This window comes from Cavia porcellus, unplaced genomic scaffold (genome assembly GCF_034190915.1).
Source record: "Cavia porcellus strain 051 isolate PalLab524CR breed Dunkin Hartley unplaced genomic scaffold, mCavPor4.1 scaffold_2, whole genome shotgun sequence".
NCBI classification, from domain to species: Eukaryota; Metazoa; Chordata; class Mammalia; order Rodentia; family Caviidae; genus Cavia; species Cavia porcellus.
The window spans coordinates 124,468,627-124,489,918 of NW_026947485.1; the positions used below are offsets into that span (position 1 = coordinate 124,468,627).

The following is a 21,292-nucleotide window of genomic DNA, read 5'->3' on the forward strand; positions in this document are numbered from 1 at the left end:
TGCCTCCAGCCCCAGAGCCCATCATTTAACTCCTTTTAAAAATTCCATTTCCTTTCCTCTTCCATCTCTTATTTCCTTTGTCATTTTAAAAAGATTTCTCTACTTTCTGTTATCTATTTTTTCACTTTGCTCTTTATATTTGGGGTTTCTCATAAAAGAAACAATTTAATCTCATGTGTCTGATGTATTTCATGTAATGTTATGGTCACAAGGGGCATCTATTTATCTATGAATGCCCCCAGTTTATCTTGCTTTATTGCAGATTAGTACTCCACTGTCCACTGTATATAAATAGCATATTTTCTTTATTCATTCATCTGTTGATGGGTATATAGGCCACTTTCAAGATTTAGCCATGATAAATTGTGCCACTTTAAACAAGGGCATGTGTATATCCCTGTAATATGATGACTGTAACTCTTTGGCCAAATGAGCAGAAAGGGAGTTTCTGGTTCAAATGGAATTTTCTGTTTTAATTTTTTGAGAAATCTTCATATTGATTTCCATGGCAGTTGTACTAGTTTACATTTCTGTCTTAGTTACTTTTCTCTCATTGCTGAGACAAAATATCTGACAACCAAAGTTTAAAGGGAAAAGAATATTTAACTCACAGTTTGTAGAGGTTTTAGTCTATAATCCTCTCACTCCAACACAGGGTGGCAGGGCAGAGGGGCATTGCAATGGAGAAACAGTTCTTGGCAGACAGAAAATACCAAAGCAAGAAAGGATGACCACAGCTCTTTCTGCCCCTTCTATCTTATCCAGGGCAATTAGGGAAGGTAGTACTCAACCGCGTAATCCTAGTGCCCTTGGACCTGGCATTGTCCTCTGAATCAACCGAAGAGTCACTCACTGGAGACCCAGCCACCCCTGAGAAAGCCCCACTGTGACTGCATGAGGCTTTGGGGGACATCTAGACACAGCCATAACACATTCCCACCAGCAGTGTGAAACTTCACAGTCCCACCGTCAGCCTTGCCAGCAGCTGTTATTACTCAGTCTCTTGATGATGGCCATTCTTTCTGGAGTAAGAAGAGAAAAGAATATTCTTTATCTGATAGAAACTAAGTTTGCAATATAAGGCATTGATTATTTTTGGTTAAAATTAAATTCTATCTTTGCTTCCAGAGTTTCTGATACAACAATCTCTTATCTTTTATGTCAATCTTCCATAACTGGTTTTCTGTTTAGCTCTTCCACTTAACAAATATGGGCAATTCAGTTTAAGTGAAATCACTTTCTTTATGCTGTTTTTGAGAACAGTGTATGTGACTTTGTTCTTTAACCCCAAAATTTATTTTTAGTTTTTTGTTATCTTTTAAAAAATGCTTTAAATAATTTCCAAATGAGGGCACTATTAATTATAATTTTATTTTATTTTAAGAGAGTGAAACCTAGCAAAATAAAGCAGAATAAAGCCAGTCAAAATAAAACAGTGAAAGTGGTACAGAACTTTAAAACAGGATAATAGGAAATCAAAAATGGCTATAATAATATATCTTTTATTTTCACAATAGTTGTCCATATCGTCATACATAGTAAAATCAAATAAAACAAAACAGAATAAAATCAATCAAAACAGAACATTACATAAAACAATAAATCAGAACAAAACTAAATAGTGAAACAATACCGGATTTCAAAAACAAGACAGAAGAAAATCCCTCATATTTGCTATTCTGCATGCTGTTATCCTCCTAATAGATGCTCAGGCCACCAGCCTTAGGCCTGCAGAGTTGGCAAAACAATACAAGCATTTAGTTGTTTTTGTACCTCAGCTACTATCAACCCAGCCGGTTGCTTACTGGGCTGGGGGTGCTTCTTGATTCTTAGCCCATGTGCTGGTCAGCTCACAGGAAGGGCAAACTGGCTTCTCCCTTCCTGATCCCTGCATGGTTTGCCTAATTCTCATAATTTATTTGTAAATGCTTTGTTTTAAAGAATTGTGAGATATTACAAGTTAAAGTGGTACTAAGTTCTTTGGTTTCATTATATTTGTTTGAGGAAATAACCAGGGACTTAAAATCTGTTTTAATGTTAACTATTTAGAAACACAATAATCATGAAAAGAGTGAAGACCTTGGAATTGGAGTTGTTTGTTTTGTCAGTGTGGATGCCTTACTATATATACATTCTCCCTGCTTTGGTGATATTGTAAGCAGATAACTACTTTCAGAGTTGCAGAGCCATGAGACTTACATTGGTTTTAATAATAATGTGCTTGCAGACCTGGAAAAAACAATGTTAAAATTCATATGGAATCAGAAGCAATCAAGAATAGCAAAAACAATACTAGGCAAAAACAGCAGAGCAGGAGGCATCACAGTTCTGGACCTGAAGTTATGTTACAAAACTACTGTGATAAAAACAGTATGACACTGGCACAAAACAGGCATAATGATCAGCAGAACACAATAATGAAAGTAGAAACAATTCCAAGTACACTCAGCTATTTGATCTTTGGCAAAGGGCCAAAGACACATACTTGGGAAAGATACTCTCTTTAATATATGATCCTAGAGAACTTTCCCCATCCAGAAAATTGAATTTAGGCCTGGGTCTTGCTATATATGATAAACTAAAATCAAAATGGAGCAAAGAACAAAATGGTAAACCAGAAATACTTAACCTACTGGAAGAAAACGTAGGTAAAACATTGAAACCATAGGCATAGGCAAGAACTTTCTGTAGAGAACTACAGTTGCACAGGAAATAGTTCCAAGAATAAACAAATGGAGATCATATTAAATTAAAAAGCTTCTGCACAGCAAAAAGAAACAGTAGAATGAAGAAACAACCTATAGAATAGAGGAATTTTTTTCCCAAGGATTCCTCAATAGAGGCCTAATATTTAGAATAAATAAAGATCTTTTAAAAATTAGAGTCTAGGGATTTAGCTCAGTGGCTCAAACACTTGCCAGGGCAAGGCCATGAGTTCAATCCCTGGTCTAAAAAAAATTAGAGGCCCCCAAAACAAAAGACCAAATCAAAAGTTAGGCAAAAATATGAACAGACATTTTACAGAAAAAGTACAAATAGACAATAAATGTGTTAAGAAATGTTCAACATCACTGGCCATTAGGGAAATGCAGAGTGAAGCAACACTGGGATTCCATCTTACCCCAAAAAGATGATGCCATAAAAAATGAAATAATCACAAATCTCAGTGAGGCTGTGGATAAAAAGAAAGCATTGTATGCTGTTAATGGAATGTAAACTAGTTCAACCATTATGAAAATCAGTTTGCAGATTCCCCAAAATAGTAAAACTAGAAATTTCATTTGTCCAATTGTTCTCTTTCTCAGTATTTTCCTGAAAGAGCTAAAATCATCACAATACAAAGGTGTGTGCATACTCATGCTTATAGCCACAGGATAGGAAAATGAAGAAGTTAGGAAAGATGTCAGGAGACCGTACCAGGCATGGTACTAGGAGTTATCTAGGGTAAGTGACAAAAATGTTTCACACAGAGGGGTTACAAGGGGTGAATGAAAATATGATCAATGATTAAATTTTAAAATGTTATTACAATAAAAGACGCATTGCCAGGAATGATGCTCTGAGGCAACCTAAGGGCATATGAGGTATGAAGGGGTGTTGAGAGGAAAGTTATTGGCAATGGGTCTTTTGCAGACATTCCTCGCTTAAAGACCGAGTCCCAGTCCTGCAGCTAGGTCATCAACTGAATTTATCCCGAAATGAGGAATAGTATATCATATGTATATTGTACTATTCAGAATGAAGAAATGGTCAAAGGAAACTCCAGTTGGATGACATTGCTTTGCTTTTATATAGAGTAAGGCAGTGATGCAATGTGTAACAGAACATAAAGCTACAGTGCTTGTACTCTCCAGTACAATCAGCAAAAATGATCGCATTATATAAGCAAGGTGTACTTTACGAAAAATCAAGACACTGAGGCTTTGTAACAAGACGTGCTGAACCGTGACCCCATCCCACTCCCCAAAAAGCCAGGTCATACGTAAATGGTAGGTTGTAGATCTGATCAGTAAGCCTCAGTACCAAGTCTGAATAGTCATTAAACAGGTAGGGTGTCAAACGAGGGATACTCAGCCTGTAACCAATGTTTAATTTAATCATTCAATGCATTTTTTGATCTCAGCACATTGATCAAACATTTATGGAAATGTCTGTCAAATAAAAACCTCACAGTGTGTCCTCAGCCATTTACTCTCCAGCTCTGGCTCCACGTAATTTCTGGCTGCTTCCCAGAGTTAAAATGATCACGAAAGGCAAACTTTTGAATGGATTCAGGAGAAGCAGGCAGCCACAACAACACAGCCACAGACTACAGAGGACTTTTAGAACTGCCTTTGACAGGGTTGAGAAAGCTGGCAAAGTGTTCGGAGTGAAGGGGGAACTTTTGGAGGGGTTAACTGCAATGTGTCTTTTACTGTAATACTTTTTTAATTTAAAAAAATCACTCTAATTTTTATCATACTATTAATTATACAAGAGGGCAAAAGTAAAAAAGTTGGAGGCTTTTAGTTTAAGAAACAATATCTCAAACTGTGTGAAGATGAATGATAATTGATCATTGAATTTGGCAAAAACGTAAATTTGAAGTCAAGCTTATCAAAAAGAATTTTCTCTCCTGAAGTCCTTTAAGAAGTCTAGTTTGTTATAACAGTATAGTTTAATCAGATGCACTGGTTAATTGCTTTAGTGATCATTCAACTAATCTTTTCACAGTGTTCCTTCTCTTCATTCTCAGATAGGTCAGAGAATTACCAGCAGGGAAATGAGTTGACATCCTGTGACCTGGTCATTTTGTCCCAAAACACAGGGTTCATGAAGGAACAGGTTGTAAGTTGCATGAGCACTGTAGGGCAGTTGCTATTATAAAACTTTATGAAGCTGTTCAGGGAACCCAAGAATAATGGGTCTAAACCTTGGGATTCAGAATAGAATCTTCAGCTCACATAGAGGCAGGAGTGGGAGGATATGAATGTAAAGACCAGCGTTCTTTTCAAATGATTATGCAAGATAGTGAGATTGCCTCAGAAAGGAACTTTATATCAGGAGACATTTTGGTACGGCATGAACTGTACATTTTTAAATAGCATTAGGATTGTCATTCTTTTAGTTTCCTTATGATAGTAATTTTATATGCAGGTGATCAAGAATCACTGTCCAACAAGTGTCTATTTTAGGTGCACCCATCCACTCATTCAGACATCAATAGAAGAGACTCTTAGATAGTGGGGTGGATGGGATGGAGTAAGGGAAGGACACGGAGAACAAGGGGAAAGTGGGGAAGAGGGAGAAGTGAGAGGTGTGAGGGGTTAAGAGAGAAGGGAGGAATAGGGAGGGAGGAACAGAGAGATTAATTCCTGGTTTGGGATGATCTTGTTTGAGATGATAAAGAGTACATTAATATTCCAGAAGGCAGTCCAAGGACTCTATACACAGTGCTCCTTTTCAGGTACTGTAGCAATGGGATTGGTTAGGACTAAAGCTTAGGAGAAATCAGTTTAGTAGAATTTTCACCCTATATAGGAAACCCATCTCTTTAGCTGTGCAAGCTTTCCTCTTCCTCTTCCTCTTCTTCTTCTTCCTCTTCCTCCTCCTCCCCCTCTTCTTCTTCTTCTTCTTCTTCTTCCTCTCCCTCTCCCTCTCCCTCTCCCTCTCCCTCTCCCTCTCCCTCTCCCTCTCCCTCTCCCTCTCCCTCTCCCTCTCCCTCTCCCTCTCCCTCTCCCTCTCCTTCTCCTTCTCCTTCTCCTTCTCCTTCTCCTTCTCCTTCTCCTTCTCCTTCTCCTTCTCCTTCTCCTTCTCCTTCTTCTTCTTCTTCTTCTTCTTCTTCTTCTTCTTCTTCTTCTTCTTCTTCTTCTTCTTCTTCTTCCTCTTCCTTCTCCTTCTTCTCCTTCTCACAGAAGACAGGTTCAGTTTGGCCATCATCACATGGAGTAGTCTGAAAATGTCAGAATGTCATGCAAATAGTTGCTCAAGAGCATGCCTAGAAAAATACTTCAATCTGCAGGCCTGTTGTGGGAAGTCAAAGAATCCATTGCATATCCTTCCTACTCGAGGACAGTACCCACCAGATTAATTTATCACAGTTAGCTGTCTTTTGGGTGGACATATTGAATTTAGTAGGTACATTATTGGCTCATGCCAGAACAGGGAGAATAGATATTCTCATTGATAACTGATTATTTTATACAATGAAGAACCTTTTCAAGGACTCTATATTCCAGGAGTTACTGCACAGTATCATGACTGCTCTGCTGTTCTTCAGGTTGGTGCTTTCTCTGATATCTAGAATAAATTGGTAGAAAGCTTATGGTTTTACTGAGACCAGAGATGGAAATTAAGATATGAAATTATAAGAAAGATCTTAGAAGAGTCACAGGCTGATCTGTTCACCCCTTATTAACTGGCTTTCCTGGAAAGCATTTTTGGTCAGTTCTATGAGCAGACTCTTTGTGTCCTCCCCAAACTCATGTGTTGAAACCCTAACACCCATGCAATGGTTTAATGGGAGAAGGCCTTGGGGGAGTAATTAGAGTTACAAGGATTAGGTCAGCAGGTCATGAGGGTGAGGTCCTCATAATGGGATTAGTGTCCTTGTAATAAGAAAGATCTGCTCTTCTTCCACAATCACATGCTTAGGAAAGACTATGTAGGGGCATAGGTAGAAGCTGACAGTTTGTGTGTCAGGAAGAGAGGTCAAATCATTTGGTTTCTAGCCTCAAACTGTGAGAAAGGCAAATGCCATCTGGGCTGTATTTTGTTATGGCAACTTGAGCAAACTAATCCAGTCAAAATGATCTTTTTTCAAAAATTATTTTTCTGGAAATGTAGAGAGGTGCTTTTTTCCCATGTGTGAGATTTAGCATTCTAGCCATACACACTCACTCTAGAAGAGATGTTAAATCATTTGGATTACTTTTCCAGAAGCCTGAAATGAGTTTGAGTTTTCTATAACTGACTGGTAAATAAATACGCAGTAGAAGGAAAGTCCACTTCCGTTTTTCTCTTTGGAAATCATGTTTAGCAGACTCTGTGCCAAAACTTTTATCAGTCCTGTGAGTAGATTTTGGTTGGGCTTGGCGGACACATGATTCATTCTTAACACACACACACACACACACACACACACACACACATTCACACCTTCCACTTTGCTTAGAAGTTTGTCATTCTAATTGCCAGTGGTTGAGATTCTGATTTCAAAATATAATGAAATAAATTGAGAGATCTTTAGATTTTATTTCACTCAAGCATCCAGCAAGAGGTGAAATGGATTTGAAAAATGGTGGTGATATGAGCTAGATTTCCTATCTAGCAAGGAGATATATAGCGTGAATAAGACAACAAGAAATGCAGCAATAGGGTACTGTGCAAGATTCCACTTAAAGGGGAAAAATATTCTCCGTGCTCAAGAGCCATTATTTCCAATGCTTGTGTAAACATGGTTTAGTTCATCATCACCTTTTCCAATTATGTTTATGTTCAGCTCCAAAGTACAGCCTCTGCTTTCTACTTTGAAACTCCACAAACCGAATGAGCATTTTCATTAATACAAACAATGTTTCAGTGCCCAGAAATAGTGGTAGTAATATAGAAGTCTTTGGTTATTTATAAACTAAACATACCTCAGAGGTACACATTTAGCTCTTAGCTTTTTGAACAAAACCAAGAAAAAAGGTACATTTCTTAAGTACATGTACAAAATAATACATTTCTTTATAAAATATCTATATTTCTATAATAATCATCATGGTGTCGGTAAAAGAAAAATATCTTTCATTTATAGAAAGTATAATTCTTATATCTAAGTGGCTTAGGAATGAAATTAGTTTCGTAATATAAAACAGTTTTGGGTTTTGTGGGGTCTGCTCTTAACAATCACTTGCAAATACAATGAAAGCCTTGTACTGAAGTTGTGTTTTTGGAAGACAATTTTAACTGCATTGAATCACCAAGAATCATTGTGTAGTTGCTGGTACTCAAGTCTTAGACAATACTGTCTAAGCTTGAGTTCTAACTTTGCTAATAAACTATGCAACTTTGGAAATGTTTATAGGCCTCCCTGTGGTAGTTTCCTCATCTGTAAAATGAGGGAGGGGTTGATTACATCTCAGAGGTTTGTAGTGAGGCTTACATTTGTCACTATTTGTTAGCGAGAACAGTGAAATAAAAACATTCACTCTTGCCCAATAGGAAACAGCGGTCCAAGAGGGAACAAAGTGAGGAAAATGCAACCCATGGTACGACGAAACAGAAGGACACTGAGCTGCGGGGACACTGGTGCATTTTCATCCACTCCAGGAACCAGAATATCATCTGTGGATAGTGCTGAGTCTACCTGATTCCGCCATCTTTCCCTAATGATACCTAAGGACAATACTTAACACAAAATAAGTCAAAAAACAATCAAGGATAATGGAGTACTGGATTAACTGCCTTCTACTTTGACCTGCACCTGCATAACCAGAGTTCTCTGGTCTTCAAAGCTGACACATGTGGCATTTGACTTTCTTTGTCCCATGAATAGCTAATGTCCTATTCATTCATTCTTTCTGTCCTTTCCAATTTAAGCCACACTTGTATCACCATGTCACTTTTTTGCTGTTCCTTCTGCTACTTGCTTAGTTCCACTGTTCCCAAACTTAAAAAAGATTTATTAAGAAGGAAATGCTATCCCACTTTACCTGCTCACTCCTATCCAGCTCTCCTGCTCCTGATGCATAAGAGACCCATCCTGTGTCACTGGGGTCAATGACGACTACTCACCTGCTCGTTCTCAGTGCTAATGATCTTCAGTGACCCAGCATCTGAACCTGTAAATCAGGATGGAGAAATTGTTGTACGGTGGGATGTGGTAGCTTAAAGATGTTAGTCAGGTCTTGCTGTTTGAAATTAAAGGTTAGCAGGAAACAAGCAGATTTCTTTGGCTCTGAACTGGTGGCCCAGGCATGAATTGCAGCACCTGTTAATGACCCCAAAGCTATTCTAGTTCTTAAAGTGATCCGTCGCTGCCCTGTTGGAAACAGACATTAAAGGGAAGAAAAAAGATGCTGAAAACCAAGTAAACAAAAGACTGTTAGAAAAGCATGCTAGTTCTTGCCCGAGTGTGCTCACTGAGAGGACTTGCTTCATCCAACATATTCTTTATCCGAGTGACGTTTCAGAGGATATCCTGTTTGGAAAGAAAAACAAGTAAACAATCCTCAGCAGAAAGGAATTAGGCCAAAGATGGTAGTTAGTTCACACCTTCACCTTTTCCTTAATCTTTTTTGTTTTTAATTGAAATATAAGCAAAATACTATGGCAAATGAAGGCCAAGCGTATGGTAGGAAGAACTCTGAGGTTCGGGTGTAGGCTCATGGTGTGTTACTTGGAAAAATAATTTACCTCTCTGCATTTCAACATCTACTACTCAGAGAAGTAGTAGTAGCCAGTGTACAGCACTATTGTGAAAACGAAACACATCTTTTGTGTGTTTCTTATTAACATTGGTCATTGTTGTTTATCAGCAATAAGAATAATAATATGGATCTTAATTATTATTCAAATTTCTATAAAACTGGATGAATGATTTTCTTTACTTTCACTTTTTTGCCTCAGAAGTCCAGAATCTCCATTTCTTCTGAGTTTCAGGGTACAGAGCTAAAACACTGCAACGTAAGCATTCTGAAATCAAACCTTAGCTAAGGCATTCTGGATTTATTTACTACTTACTAAGTCATCAAATCTCTGAACGTTGATTTTCCTTTCTGGAATATAGCACTAGTGAGCTTCACTTTGCAGAGCTGTGGGGAGAATTACTCATAATGTGTTAATGTGTTTAGTGTATTGACTAGTTCATAGGAAACAGCAGAAGTGGGAGGTAGTGGGAGGGGTATTTGCTTTCATTTTAGCATCCATGATATGGGTTTGTCTCTGTTCACCATTTTTTTGTTGGTCCTCAAGCCTGATGTTTAATGACAGATGGTGAATGCCAACAAGATTGCACCTTCAGTGACACGAGTCATTTGGATTGATACCTCATTAGATCAATAGAAAGATACCTGGCTCAAAAACCCTTTTGTGTTCCAAGTTACAGGTCATGGCTTTGTCTTCAAGAAACTCACATCCTGATAGGAATCACTGCTTTCACTTATAACTGGATCCATCGAAGTCAGGCCTTCACAGGGTGGAAGAGGTTGTATGGAAGTCTTTCTTGAAATTGACATATGATACTTGCACATGTTTACAGGTGAAGTGTGCTGTTTTGATACATTTATACTTTGTGTGTTGATCAACTGGCAATACTTAGGTCAGCCATCATTTGAAACACTTACTCATTTGTGATGGGAACATTCAAAGCCCTGTCTTCCAGCTATTTTGAATTACATGATGCAGTGTTGTTAGCTAAAATCATCTCCTCTATAACAGAGTTGTGTAACAGCCAGAGCTCACTTCTGTGACCATTAACTGGTTTCTCTCCATCCCTCTGGCTCCCCTACACTTCCTGGTCCCTAGGAGCTCAGCTTTTCAAGATTGCACACACACATGCAGTGACACTGCATTTGTCCTTTAGATAGAAGTCTACGGTGATTTATTTGTTTGTTTGTTTGTTTGTTTGTTTATTTATTTATTTTTGGTCAAAGAGGTTGGCTAGTAGGACAAGGCAGGGCAGAAGATCAGCCTCTGTTAAAGATATATTCAGTATGGAGCACAGTACTAGGCAATTCGGATCTACTGTTTTGGTCAACTCTAAAACCATCAGATGAATTGTAAAATGTCGATTTTATGGGTGAAAAAATACAGTAATCTCAGAAGGTGAAACAGCTTTATTTAACATTCCACACTCAGTAGGTGTTGGAAGCGCAATTTCAGCCATGCACAGGGGAGTGGTTAGAAAGCAGATTTTGTTCCATTTAACTGAAAAAGCATAAAATGTTTTGAGCGTCTCATTTTCTCCAGAAAGTTTTGTTTTCACTCCTGGATTTCTGCCTTCTCTGTTGGGCTTCCAATCAATCCAGTTCTAGGTTCTGGGATTCTCTGTTCAGTGCTGTAGTTTTTCTTCCCAGGCACATTTGCATAGAGGAATTATCTTAGTTTTTCCTGTGTGGAGAAGTGATGTTGGAGATGGGCTATTGCCAGTACCAAAAGCATGTGACATGAATTTAATTGTAAAAACATGGCATGGAACCTACAACAATTAAGATAATACAATTCACTTATCCTTGTACATGATGGATATTAGTGATCATGTTCTGCATCCCTTAGTTAGTCACAAAACTTCATAAAGTAGCTTTGGATACTCTGCAGAGTCAGCCATAAGTAGCAGAAAGCCAAAATAACATGGCCTAGCAGAGAGCAATGCTTGTGTGACTCCATACATCAGAGGCTGGATAATACAGAACAGGTAAGAGCAGGGGTAACAAAATCGCGAGTCAGTCTCCTTTGCAAAGAGTCTTAGAAGCCCTAACTGGGAACTTACTCAGGACCCATCTCATGGCCACTCCTAAGAGTAAAGATGTTGCGTTGTGCTTGGAATGTAAAAACTGGAAGGCAAAAACATTATAGAATTTCCATTCAACCCAGACATACCCTTTATAGGACTTCATATTACAGTGATACATACATGTGTATGTTCATGGCAGCACAATGTATAATAGGTAAACATGGAAAGGTCCTATGTGGCCACTAGCAGATGAATGTATAGAGAAAATGCTGTATTTATACACAGTGGAGTAGTATTCTGCCATAAAGAAGGATATACTTGAGCCATTTGTAGGAAAATGGATGGCCCTTAAGACCTCATACTAAGTAAAATACGAAAATAAGGTTAAATACAATGTGGTTTCTCTAATATGAGAGACTCAAAATATAAATAAAAAGCAATATAAATGAGACATGCTACATTCTGCACTGATGGGCAGGGGACCCAGGCAAGGAGGGACGAGGGAGTTGGGAGTGGGCAGGAAAAATAAAGGGACCAAGATTCTAAGTGTATGTGTATCAGTTGAGTGCAATTGTTATGTATCATAAATATATACTATTAAAGCCTCCTTTGTTTCATTGCAGATTCTAATTGAATTAACAAGCAATACTTGGCATATTGCTATCAGGAATCGTGAGTATCACAATAAGCACCTATTTGGGGAAGGAACTGAGAGATGGAGGAAGAGGGCAGAGGGGAGAGGAGAGAAGGAGATGCAGAAAGATCTAAGATGTGTTATGTGCATGAATGTCCTCTGCATTTTTTGATTGGGTCTTTGAATTTGGGGTATCTGATTTTTTCAATGCTTTTTATATTCTAGATATGATTCCTTTGTCATTTTCAAAGAATTCTTTTTGATGATCCTTGTTTGTTTTAAATTTTTTATACATATTTACAATAGATGCGTATACTCCTTGAGTGGAGTTGGCACAAGGACATACACATCATAGTGCTTCTATAATACCCTTCCCATTTGAGAAAGGTCCATCTCCCCACTTCTGATCATCTGTCATTTTGTCCTTGATTTACACTTTGGGTTTCTTATATAAGAAAAAGCATGGTATATTTGAGCTGCGTGTCCAATTTATTTCACTGAACATTATGGCCTCATGGTATATGCACTTTCCTACAAATGACTCAAGTCTTTATGGTGGAGTAGGACTCCTCGGTGTGCAACATTACATTTTCTTTATTAATTCATCTATTGATAGACATATGGACCAGTTATCCTTCTCTAGTTCCTCTTTCCTTTCAAATAATTTCTTCCCATTTCACAATATCTGCTGTACATTTTTTTTTTTGTCTTTTTCCTTTTTATCGGTACCAGGGATTGAACTCACGACTGCCTGCTTGCAAGGCAGATGATTATGCCGCTGAGCTATCCCCAGCCCCATGCATTTTAGATCTTATTTACTTTCCCAGTTTCTCACACCAGTGAGACAATACAGTGTTTACCTATGTAAGTCTGATTTATTTCACTTACGAGTATGGTCGCAAGTTGCATCCATTTAACTATAAATGTCTCAAGTTTGTTCTTCTTTATGTCTGAATAGTACTCTGTTTATAAAAATACCACATCATTTTTATCCATTCTTTGGTTGATGGGCATTTAGGTTATTTTCAAGATTTACCTATTATAAATTGGGCTGCTGTAAGCATGGGTGCACATATACTGTTGTGATATGGTGTTTTAATTTCTTCTAGGAAAATACCCAGAAGGAGAATAGTTGGTGCAACTGGGACCTCTACTCATAGTTTTTGAAGAATCGCCACATTGATTTCCACAGTGCTTATACGAGTCTACACTCCCATCAATAACAGAGAAGAGTTCCTTTCTCCCACAGCCTCTCCAGCACTTGTTGTTGGTTGATTTCTTGATGATGCTGTTATTTCTGCAATGAGGTGGAATCTCAAAAAAAAAAAAAAAAAAAGTGAGGTGGAATCTCACTGTTGTTTTAATTTGCATCTCTTGAATGACCAGTGTTGTTGACCAGTTTTCATATACTTATTTGCCATTTGTATTTCTTCATTTGAGAAGTGCATATTCATCTCAGATGCCCACTTATGGATTGTGGGAGAAAGGAGAAAGGAAGGAAGGGAAAAGGAAAAAAAAATACATGATGGTTATACTACTAGTTTCTCTTAGTTCATTGAAAAGAAAGTTTGTGCTATTCAGTTTGCAGAATTTTCCATGCCCATATCTTGTACTCTGAATAACTACTCTGAAGATAACAGTACACAGTGAGTTAACTCTTGCTGCTCTCCTATTATATTATATGAAATTGTTTGGGTTTTTTGCATAAAAAGCAAGAATGGCAAAAAACATTAACTTTCCAGTCTCTATATATGAGAAAGCCAAGCCAGAAAAGCACTAAGAATGGGTTTGAGAAAACTATTTATCTACAATGCTGGCATAGGAAGCTACCAGGCATCCCTAAACTGGGTCTGATGACACGGAGGACCTTCTACTTCGGACTCTTAATGCCTATGACATTGTGTTCTTGGTTTCTGGAGCTAACTATAGGACTCCTCATAAAGTTTGTGTGTCTTCATTTTACGAGCTATGACATGTAAATTGTTTAACACAATGCCTGGCACATTAATACATTATTAATACATTAATAAACATCAGCAAATGTAGAAATACACAATAATCACTGACCCCATTACTGTACATAACCCATAGTTCTCCTTGACTACTTAGAGCGAGCACATTTCATTATCTGGGCATTTCCTTTACCTTTTCAAAAACATTTGTCCAAGGAATCTCCCTCTCTAGCTCTGGCCACATCCTCCGAAAAGGAGCAGGTGACACCCCACAACGCAGGGCCAGGGAGGTTCTTGCCACTGACCCCGGTGCAGAGTCGTTCCTGTCTCCCAAATGCATGAAGGCCCAAGCGGCCCAGGAGCCCTGAGCAATACCGCCGCAGTTCCACACGAGGTCTTTACTGCTGGAACTCTTGCATAATGACATCTTTATTCATGTGAAGACACAGGATGGGATTGAACTGTATGAAATTGTTTATGTTCATCAGAAATGTTATTTGTCTTTACAAAGTCTAGTTTCAATGAACCCGCTATGTAATGGATATTAAATAAACATGGAATTTTACACGTTCATAATATTTGGTTTCTTGTTGTGATTTTGATGAACTACGCTTTCAAGCATTGTCAGCTCATCCTTATTTACAAAGAAACATTTGCTTGTAGCAGGGTGATGTAGTGACTTGCTTCATTTTAAGATAAGTCAACTTTTCTTCAATGTTTAATGTGAAATTGACTCAGAAAGATTCTGTTAGGCCACATTTACATTTCTGTCTGTATCGCATGCACTATATTATTTTAACTTAGTACTGTGAGCTATAGGAACCAAAGACATTCTAATCCTATTTTTAATGTATGTTTTATAAGATAAATAATTTATAATGCACTAATAAAGCTAAGGAGCTCATATTAAAAGAATTATGTTCCACGACCCACTGAAATTTATCTATAGAAACTGACTCTCTTAAAAGTAATTTCATAAAATTATTTTGTATGCAATTGATTTGCTTATACGAATTCGTGACAAGTATAAAACAAAAACTTTGAAACTCCTTTTCCATCCCTCTATACCCTGAAAATAAGTAATTGAATACTTTCTAAGTTTATGATTTTTCTGTTTCTGTAAAAGAGAAACCAGTTTAATAATGAACACTTTACTTACACCAGCTTTTGGCCACCTATGTAAAATATGAAATTTCCGTTCAAAGGGAATACAATACAGTTTTTTATGTGATTTGTTTATGAAATGTTGTTATTTTTGTCATTCAGGGGAAAAACACCACTTAGTATTTTTTAAAAGATAAAAGTAAGTAACTGCATCCCCATTTGCTCACTCAGCTCTTTCTTTCTGTACAGGCACCCGCCCCGTGACAGTCCACATCCACCCCATGTATACTGGGAGAAGTGAGGAAGGAGCAGACACACACCCAGCACAAGGGCTCTTTTAGTCTTCAGAAGGTTTATGTAAGACAGAGCTTGTGAGACGCCAAAGCCATCTGATGCCATCACTGAGAAGTGTATCTACGTGCTGACTTTACACAGAGACTAGGGAAGCTGTTGGAGGGGAGCTGACCAGCCAGCTCAGAGCTGGTTTTGGTGAATTAGTAAAGAAAACATGGCATCTACGCTCAGCGCAGTGCTGCTCCACTGTTAAGAAAGATGAATTTGAGTCCCTTAAGGAATCAGACACACAAGCTTCAATACTGCATGGGTTCTCTTACAAGAGAAACACAAATTATAAATAAATTAAAGAGCACAAGAAGAGATAGATGATAGGGAACAAGGAGACAGAACTTTTTCAAGAGGGGAGGGGACCCAGATATGGAGAGAGGGGGTGAGCAGTGGAGGACAAAGGGGTGACAGAAGAAGTAAGATGCAGTCTGTGCACGCAGTAACTCTCCATGCGGAATGCTATCATTAAGGACTGCGAACATGTACTAATAAACTGAATAAATAAAGCTGGCTAGCTATTAAATAAAACTCAGCAGGATAGTATCTTGGTGTCCAGTGTCTCTCCCTTGGTTTTGAAGTTGGGGTGGGGGAAGAAAGGAGAGAAAGAGAGAGGAGAAGAGGAAATCAAGGGAACCAAAAGCCAGAGACAAAGGATACAGGAAGTTACAGGCAATTTCATGCCAAAATGCTGATTTCTACAGCCACACTTTGGGGCATCCTAACAGCAGCTCACTGGATTATTTAAAACTCTTAGAGCCTCGTATTCTTCTTAAAAATGCTTTTCTGCATGATCTCGCAGATCGCATTACTTCTGTGGGTGAGTAACCTCATCCATTCCTAGGATTCTTTCCTTTTGACTTGTTTCATTTTCCAGCAGTGGCCTTTCCCTGACCTCAGCCCCAAACTCCGGGTCACCTTGCCGCGGCCCTGGTAGAGCCCTGAATAGAGGGCTGACGAGACTGTTGGCACCGGATAAGTGGTCCTGAGTACAATCGCCCTCTTTCATGAGCAGAGGGAAGTTTCTTTTCCTAAGGCTCAGCAAGCTGGGCTGACTTACGCCTCCCTTTCGTTTTGTGGCCCAGTAATTTTCCCTCTGGCCAGATCTGCAGGGTGGTTTCCTTGCAGGAAGGCATCTCGCACCACTGGTGCAGGAAGAGAAAAAGCTTTCACTGGCATCGGGAATAACTTTCTGTGGGGCTTCAGAACAATTCGTTTCATAAAAGCAAAATAGGTCAATGATTTGCCCCTAAATAACTAAGAAGTTTGACAGCTTACACTTAATCTCAGTCATTTTAAAATTTTGATGCTGCTGCTTCCTTACACGCTTCCTCTGAAAGCCATTATCTGAACACGAACTCAGCCACTTTTCCAGCCTGGCCCAGAAAAGAGCACCTGTTACTTAACAGCAAAACAATTTGCATCCCCCAAAATTTTGAAGTAGTGGGAAAAATCATTTGACGAGTTCTCATAGACTATAAGTAACCTTTACGGTTTGCCTCTGTGTTTCCTCCCAGCTGTGACTCTTCCAGAAGGAGGGTCACTTCGATGTTCTGGACCTTACAGCCACTCCTTTACAAGGAAGAAACCTGTCTCGAGGGTCCCAATGCTGAGACGCCAGGGCCACTGTGTCTTGTCCATTCAGACTCCTTTAACAAAATATCTCCAATTGGAAAATTTATAAGCAACAGAAATTAATTTCTCACAGTTCTGGGGGCGGAGAAGTCGGAGATGCCAGTTGTCTCCTGTGGGACGAGGGCCTCTTTCCTGGTTGAGCGATCATTTGCCTTCTTAGCTTTGCCCTTGAGTGGCACAAGTGTCCAGCCAGTGCCTCCAGCCTCTTCACAAACACAAGGGCACTTATGCTGTCTCTGAGATGTCTCTCCTCATGAGATCTCACTTCATAAAGATTTGACCTTTCAACACCATTGCAATGAATGTTAGGTTTCAATCTCTGAATTTAGGGGGATCAGAAGTAGACAATACGATAGAGTAAATAGCAAACTCTAACAAGTCACATGGAAGTGCAAGACCAATGCAAAGCCAGTCTCCTTTGAGTAATTTGATATGGTCACATAGGCAAGTTCACTGCTTTCCAATCTGTGTGTGCTCCCATTCCACAGATGTTAGCCCTAAAAAAAGAGTAACGTGTTAGAAAAAAGAAACATAGCAAGAGTGAGTGGGAAACATGAAGAGAAGCCCTTATCTTGCCATCCAACTCTGTCCGTTCTTGCAAGACTAGTGCTTTAAGTTATTTTTCAAATGAATAGACACATGTTATACTTGGGCATTTAATTAGGCCCAAAGGAAAAAGGATGTGGAGGTTTTAAATATCATTTTGCTATGCAAAATACTCATGAATATTTCCAACCATATGAGATAACTCTATAGCAAAAATACTGGTGATTCTGAATGATCTGCATTGATTTGCCAGAACACAACAGTCAGCTAGGGTTAACTCCATGCACGCAGTGTTCTCCACACACTCTAAAGCAATCAAACGAGTCTGCAAATGTTCTTCAAAGAATACATCTAGAATGTTACTTCGTTAAGCATCTCCTTGGCATTTGTTCTATTTTCCACTTTGAATTGCTGCATTTAGGGTTGTAATGACCTTCCATAGCAAGGAGGTTTTATTAACACTTTGATCTTCCAGCCTTGGGATGAAAACAAAGAAAATAAAATAAGCACTTTGTGCACTGTTTTGTAGAGGAGTCCAGAAGAAAAAAGGAAATACGCTTTCATCAAAAAGACTGGCTCGCGTGAAGACTTTCCATCCTTCCCATTCTTTCCTCCCTCTGAGCGCAATGCTTATCAATGTTGTACATGTGTTTGTTTTAATGTCTTCTTTATAACACCCTCTTTGTTTCTGTTCTCGCTTGTGCTGGTGACTGAGGTGAGGGTCAGATAACCCTTTGCAGATTTGCTGTGGAAGCCCATTCATTCTTCACCCTTGGTTTCCACTAACTCTGAGCACAATTCTTGGAAAATCTGTTACTGTATTTACAGGATGCTCCAAGCCCTGCTTCATTTCCAAGTGTTCCTTTGTGTGTTTCCTCGTGAGTGTGCAAGCAGAGAGGACCCTCAAGCAGGTAGATGCCTGATACTGGGCTGAGAAAAAGACGGGAACCTTTTAATACCCAAGGCCCAGTCTCCAATTCACTGTGGCAACGTTTATGCGTTCTGAATGTCTCGGCTGGCGCCTACCCATTGGTTGCTTGTAAAGTTCTGAACTCAGCTCTACTACTGTAAGGATGAGACTCTGCCTTTCAATCTTACTGTGTTTTAATTTTTGTCAATTTTCTGTTTGCTTCCTTTTCCATACTCACCTGACTCTTTTTAATCTTTAGCACAACTTTAGGAGCATAACTTTAAGTGAAGCCTTTTATGATAAAAATGTAATTCAAAAAGTAAGAATAGTTACTCATCACAACACACCTTGCCTTTTATCATTCACATAATCAGACATTTATTATTTCATGTATGTTGACTTTAGCATCTCAAGTTTGGAAACTCTTTTTAAATCTCAAACAGTCTGAATGAGATCCTGGGGAACTCCGGATTTGCTTAATCTTCACTAGAACAGCAGGCAGCCTTGCTGGGTGAGAGCTTTGCTATGTGGCCCTGTTGCAGTGTGATGAGTTTCTCTGAGACAGCGGAAAGCCATTATTCCAAAAGGGCTTCACTTGATTCTGGCTGGGTTTTCCTTTTATTTGACTCATTTAACACTAATTGCTGTGGTCCCAACTCGCTCAAACTACCAAGCTGTATCATTCTACCCGCCTCACTTGTAGGGATGAGAAAAAGTAAGATAGCTTACTTAGTTACCTTCACCAAATAAAGCAAACCCAGCACTGGAGCCTGACTTTTAATTTCCCATTTGCTTTAATTCACATTTCTGGGGCAAACACAGAGCAAACATGATCGATGATTGATACGGAAAGCATACACCTTTTTGTCTTGATGTAACTCGAATGACAGTTTCACCTGACAGAGCGGCACGGCGCTTGCCAAATCCCCTCTCACATCCCCTCTTGACGCCTTTCCATTGTTTCTGCCTCTGAAAAGATTCCAACTGCCTCACAGTGTTTCATATTTACATGTCTTGTCATTCTTTAAATTATAATTTTCCTAAGCTGAAAACTTGCTTGTGTTCTAGAATAGGTTCTAAAAATATTTTCTCAATGATATTAATTACTATAGATAGATTGCTGAAAACTGAGACTGCTTCTTTGGGGAAATTTGAAATTATAGATATGATAATTTGAAAGCACGTCAGGCTAGAGCTGTGATCAGAAAATGCTTTAAATTTAAGAACTCATTAGGATTGTTCCTAGGTATTCTACTGAAATACTTTCTTGTCACAAAACAAGTTACAAAGCAGCTGACATTCACATACAAATGCTTGGTAGGAAACGAGGCAAATAAGCAAAGACAAAATAAGATCAATTAGTAAACAGAAATTTGATATGATATATTTAAGAAATACTAACATCTGAAGTCTAGAACTATTAATGGTTTTAAATGGTCTCAGAGAAATTAGAAAATATTAGGAAGAGAAAAATCAAATTACTTGCAAAATTCTTCAACATTTTTATCTTTTGTCAGCTCAAATAGTTTAAAAGTTTAGAGCAGCTTAATATTTATTTAGAGGCTCCTAGCATTTCAAATCTCTTTGGCCAAATTTTACACTCCTCTCAAAAAAATCTCAAAATACTTAATCATACAATAATATCACAGTCAGGTCATAGATAGGTCTTTTAAACAACCCAAGAGGAAAACACGTTTCAGTGAGCAATTATTTATTTAGATTTTTCATCTGTGTGACCAGGTCAAAACAGTACATTTGTTTTTCCGCTTTGCAAAATATTGGAGAAAAATAATTGAAAGATGAAGGGCTCTTGTGAAAAGTTCTGGTCGCCTTGATGCTTGCAGAGCAAAAATCCTAGGGGCTTTCAGTTAAAAAGGTGGCTTAATTATGTATGCTTATCTCTTCTCCTTTCACTACCTCTGCCAAAATGACAGCAGTTGAGTAATAAAGGCATTTGCTTATAAGAAAAGAAAATGAAGATGGAAACAACAGTGGACACAAGATTTCAACAACTATTTAGAAGACAGCACAGATAGCGCAGTGCATGCGGAGCAGAGGAATGTAGCCAGGGGATGAGCTCGGAAGTCCAGGATGTTGAATGTGGAAGGGAGTGAGGGTGAGGGTGGAGAACTAGAACAATAGAGGAAGGCTGACTGATGCAGCAGATGGAGCACTGGGTCACCTTCCCCCGGCCTCCTACACACACACACACACACACACACACACACACCATTACAGTAGGAGAGAGGAGGACCTTCTCCAGAGAAACTAACCAGGGCTGAGTCTGTTTCAAGGACTGCACGCACAACAGTGACTAAGGTAGAGACAAAACCAAAATAAATACAAGTTCAATACTGACCCATAAACCTTCCACCCATTCTGAGGCTCTGCTTTCAAAACGCTGACAGGCACATATCTTCTAAGCAGGAGACTTCAAGGTAATTCTTAGGAGAATTTGAACAGCTCTCAAGAAAAGGCCTACGCAAACTTAAATTTGGGGCTCCAGGTAGCAGCCAATTCCCCTTCTGGAAAGTCCAACCACCGGCAAGCTCTGTCTCTCACTCAGCTCTATCTTGTCCTACTATTGAATATGTAGGTCCATCGAAGTACCAGTTGACACACCAGGAGTATCTCCAACATGAAAGATAGGGAGAAAGAGAGAAAGAGAAGGCCCCTGATACAAAAGAACATAATTCAAAATCATTGATGGTTAATATCTTCAGAATTATAAGAAAAAAATATTGTGACTA

At 38.7% G+C, this 21,292-nt stretch overlaps 1 long non-coding RNA gene across 4 annotated transcripts in view; it reads left to right on the forward strand.

Moving 5' to 3' along the window:
• The window catches only part of LOC106025587 (uncharacterized), a 44,866-nt gene extending 30,285 nt beyond the window's left edge, over positions 1-14,581 (forward strand). For 3 of the 4 annotated variants that reach the window (XR_001199190.3, XR_010046397.1, XR_010046399.1), the window contains 4 exons: positions 8,188-9,225; positions 10,067-10,225; positions 12,043-12,091; positions 13,163-14,581. This is a non-coding gene — a long non-coding RNA (uncharacterized LOC106025587). The remainder of the gene's footprint in view (positions 1-8,187; positions 9,226-10,066; positions 10,226-12,042; positions 12,092-13,162) is intronic. The other variant, XR_010046398.1, reaches the window with a different exon arrangement.
• The last annotated feature ends 6,711 nt before the right edge of the window (positions 14,582-21,292 follow it).